Source organism: Heterodontus francisci, chromosome 4, assembly GCF_036365525.1.
Source record: "Heterodontus francisci isolate sHetFra1 chromosome 4, sHetFra1.hap1, whole genome shotgun sequence".
In the NCBI taxonomy this organism is placed as follows: Eukaryota; Metazoa; Chordata; class Chondrichthyes; order Heterodontiformes; family Heterodontidae; genus Heterodontus; species Heterodontus francisci.
The window spans coordinates 127,361,143-127,368,426 of NC_090374.1; positions in this window are offsets into that span (position 1 = coordinate 127,361,143).

The window sequence follows — 7,284 nt, forward strand, 5'->3', positions numbered from 1 at the left end:
TCTTGACTGGTTTAATATTGCCTCCCATTTCTAACATTAGCTTCTACGAAGGATCTGGCAATTGCTTTTATTATTGGGGCATAGAAATGTGTTAATTCAGCATTCCTGAAGCATAGGGTGGAATTTTCCCAAGCAAAGGGAGGCAGGTTTGGGTGTGTGCAGGGAGTTAAATCCCTTAAAAGTGATGTTGGATCAGGATCCCAACATCATCCCACCCATTTCTAGGTTTCACTGGAGTGGGATTCAAAGCAAGCTCGGAATCCCTGTATAGCTGTCAGGTAAAGTATTTGCATCTTATAACAGGTTATAACTGTTGTTTTAACATGGCATTCTGTCTTTAACAGACAGAGCACCTGGTTCCCGACTTGTCAGCAACTCAGCAGGGTCACTGAGGCAAGTGGTCGGTTGGAAAAGCTTCTTCAGTGAAACTGACAGGCTGGGAAGGTTTTTGTCAGTGAAACAGAAGGGCTGCAGACATGGCCAGGTGAGAGGCTGCTGTTCAAAGCATTTCTTCTCTGAGAGAGTGCTATCACAGTTTGCCACGTGTTTGCCAAAAGGCACTTCACCTGCCTTGCACTTCACTCACCTTCAACTGCACTTCCCTGCTGCCATCGTTCACCATGGCATGGGAGCAGCTTATGCAGCTCCACTGTGCACCTCTGATGAGGGACAAGAGGAGAAACAACAGCAACAGCACCAGCAGCAGGAGTAACACCAGCAACAGCACCAGCTGTCTTCTCCTCAGCTGCAATCCCTCCACAGGGCAGAGGGAATGGACACAGAGATGCAGTTGGAAGGAGGCAAGGCCCCCAACACAGCGTCTACATGCAGAGGTTCAGCTCTTTCGACATGTCTGAGCACTAGTGCCTCAGGAGACTCAAGTTCTCATGGGCAGGTCATTGCTAACATCTCAACCTCCTGGAACAACACCTCCTTGGCAGTGGAGTTGGTGAGCTTGCATTACTAGTGGCTGATAAGGTGTCTGCCACTGGAGGGTTGCCCCCAACACCCTCACCCCCACCCTCCCCAATCCCACTCCATATCTTTGCCTTTCCCCAAGGTTCTGTGCTCTCTCCTCCTGCAAGGAGAGAAAGGAGAGAGTTATGAATATCCATAATGGATTCTGTTGGGAAGAATGAAGGGCAACATTTGTAGAGAGTGTCTGTGAGGCATGGGTGTAAGAGTTCAAATAGGATGAAGGTGAGTGTGGGTGTTAGCTGTTCTGATGGGGATGTGAGATGCCTGCAGGGAGAGGAATGAGTGAAGCTGCAAGGTGTGGTGTTCTGTGTAGGAGAATGCTGAGAATGTCAGAGTGTGGGGCTTGGCACCTGAAGTTGTTATGTCACTTGCCTAGTCATCCTCCTGAGGTGCTGGATCCTCTTGGTGCACTGTCTACAGGGTTGGAGGGACAACACTTCTCCTGCTGAATTCTTCGGCTGATAAGTGGCAAGTAAAATTTGCGCCACACAAGTGCCAGGCAATGACCATCTCAAACAAGAGAGAATCTAACCATCTCCCCTTGACAGTCAATGGCATTACCATTGCTGAATCCCCCACTATCAACATCCTGGGGGGGGGAGGGGGTCGTCACCATTGACCAGAGGCTGAACTGGACCAGCCACATAAATGCTGTGGCTACAAGAGCAGGACAGAGGCTTGGAATTCTGCGGTGAGTAACTCACCTTCTGAATCCCCAAAGTGTGTCCACCATCTACAAGGCACAAGTCAGGAGTGTGATGGAATATTCAGCTCCAACAACACTCAAGAAGCTTAACGCCATCCAGAACAAAGCAGCCCACTTGATTGGCATCCTATCCACAAACATTCACTCCCTCCACCACCGACACACATTGGCAGCAGTGTGCACCATATACAAGATGCACTGCAGCAATTCACCAAGGCTCCTTAGACAGCACCTTCCAAACATGTGACTTCTACCACCTAGAAGGACAAGTACAGCAGATGCATGGGAATACCATAACCTGCAAGTTCCGCTCCAAGCCACACACCATCCTGACTTGGAATTATATTGCTGTTCCTTCACTGTCGCTGGGTCAAAATCCTGGAACTCCCTTTCCAACAGCACTGTAGGTGTACCTCACCCACATGTACTGCAGCGATTCAAGAAGGCAGCTCACCACCACCTTCTCAAGGGCAATTAGGAATGGGCAAGAAATGCTGGCCTAGCCAGCGACGCCCATATCCCCCCAACGCATAAAAATATACCCACAGACTGCATATTATTTTTATTTGTTCTGGACTCTAACCAAACTCTTCTTCATCACTCTGTAACCTATTTGTGTGTCTGTGATTCGTGTGTGTGTGTGTGTGTGAGAAAGCTGGAGCGAACATACGAATTAAGAGTGGGAGTAGGCCACTTGGCCCCTCTAGCCTTCTTTGCCATTCAATAAGATCATGGCTGATCTGATTGTAACCTCAACTCCGCATTCCCGCCTACCCCCGATAACCTTTCATCCTCTTACTTATCAAGAATATATCTACATCTGCCTTAAAAATATTTAAGGCTCTGCTTCCACTGCCTTTTGAGGAAGAGAGTTCCAAAGACTTATGACCCTCTGAGAGAAAAGAATTCTCCTTATCTCTGTCTTAAATGGGTGACCCCTTATTTTTAAATAGTGACCCCTAGTTTTAGATTCTCCCGCAACAGGAAGTATCCTTTCCACATCCACCCTGTCAAGACACTTCAGGATCTTATATGTAGTTTATTATTTTCACTTAGATCGGGATTTGATTTTAAATATAATAAATTAACCTCTTTCTTGTTTAAAGTCAAGAAAACCTGTCCGATTGGTTCTTCTATGATCATAGCACGTAAAGAGTTAAACATTCACTGAATTGGTAAGCACATCCATTGTTTTAAAAAAGGAATAATCCCTGTTGCGGTCAGCCAAGGAGAGGACAAGAGGGGAGCCCTGTGACCCCTCCTCACCTTATTGTAACACCTGTCAAGCCCCCTCAGAATCTTATGTTTCAATAATATTACCTCTCATGCTTCTAAACCCCAATGAGGATAGGCCCAACCTGCTTAACCTTTCCTCTTAAGACAACCCCTTCATCCCAGGAATCAGTCTAGTGAACCTTCTCAACTGCTTTCAATGCAATATATTCCTCCTTAAGTTTTTCTTTCTTTTGGGCCTCCTTATCTCGAGAGACAATGGATACGCGCCTGGAGGTGGTCAGTGGTTTGTGAAGCAGCGCCTGGAGTGGCTATAAAGGCCAATTCTAGAGTGACAGGCTCTTCCACAGGTGCTGCAGAGAAATTTGTTTGTCGGGGCTGTTGCACAGTTGGCTCTCCCCTTGCGCCTCTGTCTTTTTTCCTGCCAACTACTAAGTCTCTTCGACTCGCCACAATTTAGCCCTGTCTTTATGGCTGCCCGCCAGCTCTGGCGAACGCTGGCAACTGACTCCCACGACTTGTGATCAATGTCACAGGATTTCATGTCGCGTTTGCAGACGTCTTTATAGCGGAGACATGGACAGCCGGTGGGTCTGATACCAGTGGCGAGCTCGCTGTACAATGTATCTTTGGGGATCCTGCCATCTTCCATGCGGCTCACATGGCCAAGCCATCTCAAGCGCTGCTGATTTAGTAGTGTGTACAAGCTGGGGATGTTAGCCGCTTCGAGGACTTCTGTGTTGGAGGTACGGTCCCGCCACCTGATGCCAAGTATTCTCCGGAGGCAGCGAAGGTGGAATGAATTGAGCCGTCGCTCTTGGCTGGCATACGTTGTCCAGGCCTCGCTGCCAGAGAGCAAGGTACTGAGGACACAGGCTTGATACACTCGGACTTTTGTGTTCCGTGTCAGTGCGCCATTTTCCCACACTCTCTTGGCCAGTCTGGACATAGCGGTGGAAGCGCTTGTTGATTTCTGCATCTAGAGACAGGTTACTGGTGATAGTTGAGCCTAGGTAGGTGAACTCTTGAACCACTTTCAGAGCGTGGTCGCCAATATTGATGGATGGAGCATTTCTGACGTCCTGCCCCATGATGTTCGTTTTCTTGAGGCTGATGGTTAGGCCAAATTCATTGCAGGCAGCCGCAAACCTGTCGATGAGACTCTGCAGGCACTCTTCAGTGTGAGATGTTAATGCAGCATCGTCAGCAAAGAGGAGTTCCCTGATGAGGACTTTCCGTACTTTGGACTTCGCTCTTAGACGGGCAAGGTTGAACAACCTGCACCCTGATCTTGTGTGGAGGAAAATTCCTTCTTCAGAGGACTTGAACGCATGTGAAAGCAGCAGGGAGAAGAAAATCCCAAAAAGTGTGGGTGCAAGAACACAGCCCTGTTTCACACCACTCAGGATAGGAAAGGGCTCTGATGAGGAGCCACCATGTTGAATTGTGCCTTTCATATTGTCATGGAATGAGGTGATGATACTTAGTAGCTTTGGTGGGCATCCAATCTTTTCTAGTAGTCTGAAGAGACCACGTCTACTGACGAGGTCAAAGGCTTTGGTGAGATCAATGAAAGCAATGGAGAGGGGCATCTGTTGTTCACGGCATTTCTCCTGTATCTGACGAAGAGAGAACAGCATGTCAACGGTCGATCTCTCTGCACGAAAGCCACACTGTGCCTCAGGGTAGACGTGCTCGGCCAGCTTCTGGAGCCTGTTCAGAGCGACTCGAGCAAAGACTTTCCCCACTATGCTGAGCAGGGAGATTCCACGGTAGTTGTTGCAGTCACCGCGGTCACCTTTGTTTTTATCGAGGGTGATGATATTGGCATCGCGCATGTCCTGGGGTACTGCTCCCTCGTCCCAGCACAGGCATAGCAGTTCATGTCGTGCTGAGAGTATAGCAGGCTTGGCACTCTTGATTATTTCAGGGGTAATGCTGTCCTTCCCAGCGGCTTTTCCGCTGGCTAGAGAATCCATGGCATCTCTGAGTTCCGATTTGGTTGGCTGTATGTCCAGCTCATCCATGACTGGTAGAGGCTGGGCTGCATTGAGGGCAGTCTCAGTGACAGCATTCTCCCTGGAGTACAGTTCTAGGTAATGCTCAACCCAGCGGTCAATTTGTTTGTGTTGGTCAGTGATTATGTCCCCTGATTTAGATTTGAGGGGGGCGATCTTCTTGATGGTTGGCCCAAGAGCTCTCTTAATGCCATCATACATTCCTCTGATGTTTCCGGTGTCTGAGGCCAGCTGAATATGACTGCATAGGTGTTGCCAGTAGTCGTTTGCGCAGTGCCTAGCTGTTCTTTGTGCAGTGCTTCTGGCTGCTTTAAGTGCTGCGGATGTTAAATCGCTGGGGGCTTTCTTGTAGTTCAACAGTGCAATGCGCTTAGCGGCTATGACAGGTTCCAGCTCTTCATTATGAGATTGAAACCAGTCTGCATTTCTCTTCGCACTTTTGCCGTAGGTGGTCAAAGCTGACTCATAGATGGCGTCTCTGATGTGGGCCCACTTGGTCTCAGCATCCCCTGTAGGAGTGTTTTGAAGGGCTGTTACAAGTGAATTTAGAAATTTTTGTAACAGCTGTGGGTGAGAAATTCTGCTCGTGTTGATGCGTGGGTGGCCCTTCTGCTTGGAATGATGCAACTTCTTTGGTCTGAGTCTAACCTTGCTGCACACCAGGGAGTGGTCGGTGTCGCAGTCCGCACTGTGGAAGCTGCGTGTGATCTGAACACTGTTTAATGCGGCTCGCCTTGTGACAATGAGGTCTAGCTGGTGCCAACGACGCGATCTTGGGTGCCTCCATGAAACCTGGTGACAGGGTTTAGTGTGAAAGAACGAGTTGGTGATGCAGAGGTTATGATAGGTACACAGCTCAAGCAGTCTCTGCCCGTTCTCATTCATCCTTCCAACGCCATAGCGCCCAAGGCAGGAGGGCCATGAGTCATGGTCGGCCCCAACCCTGGCATTAAAGTCCCCCAGCAGGAATAGGTGTTCGGTGTTGGGGATGCTGCTAATGATGTTATGGAGTTGCTCGTAGAACTGGTCTTTAGCTTCAGGGGGGGAGCAGAGTGTTGGAGCATAGATGCTGAGTAGGTGTCCTGGGCCAGAGGTGGTGAGCAGTCGGATGGACATTTGAGGGAGGCTCTATCATGCTGAGCAAGGAGTTTCTGATGGCGAAGCCCACTCCATGCTGTCTTGGTTCTTCAGGATCCCTGCCCTGCCAGAAGAAGATGTAGTCTTGCTCTGCTAGAGAGCCACTCGCGGGGAGGCGAGTCTCCTGAAGTGCTGCAATTTCTACATTGAGTCTACTGAGCTCGTTGTTAATGATGGCGGTCTTCCGAGAATCGTTGATTTGTGTAAGGTCTTCCGACAGGCCAGGACACATAGTTCTGACGTTCCAGCTTGCAAAGCGAAGGGCTGGTACCTTCTTTCCTTTGACCAAAACTGTATGCAATACTCTAGGTGCAATCTCACCAATGCCCTGTACAGTGGTAGCAAGACTTCCCTACTCTTATACTCCATCCCCCTTGCAATAAAGGCCAATATTCCATTTGCCTTCCTAATTACTTGCTGTACCTGCATGCTAACTTTTTGCGATTAATGTACGAGGACACCCAGATCCCTCTGTACTACAGCATTCTGCAGTCTCTGTCCATTTAAATAATATTCTGCCTTTCTATTCTTCCTGCCAAAGTGGACAACCTCACATTTTCCCACATTATACTTCATCTGCTAATTTTTTGCCCACTCACGTAACCTATCTATATCTCTACATACACATAGGGTTACATACAAATATACAAAAAAGGACAGGAACAGACCAAATTTATCAAGTGTAATCCAACTTGATATAGTGTAACCCATACACACACCAGCAACCCCATCCCACCCCAAAGCACCCAGAGAAAAAGTCAGGTCAATTTAAGAAAAAAACATGTAACTTCTTCTATAATCAAATATGCTCCAGGAAACTATAGCGACTGGCATCACTGCCATCATCAGGACAAACTATAACTCTAGATGTCATCCATTTGAAAGAATTTGTTCCACAGAATGTTTGCACCAAATCTACTGACAATCTCGCTACCTTGGTTCTCAAAGGAGCATTGATAAGTCGGAAGACTGTCACTGACATATACCCCATGGTAGGACTGAACCTGCAGACACAGTGAACTATTTATTCTGGTCTCTCACTGGCTGTTAAAGTAATAACATATTGAACATCTGTGCAACAGGATTTCTCTGAAGTCCATCAAGGAATATTTCAGGTCTGAACCTGCTTGCAGTCCGCTGTGCCATCAAGGATACGGCTGATGCCTTTCAATATTCAGCCAGCTACATACAATTCTTTTTATGCCAGCAGTA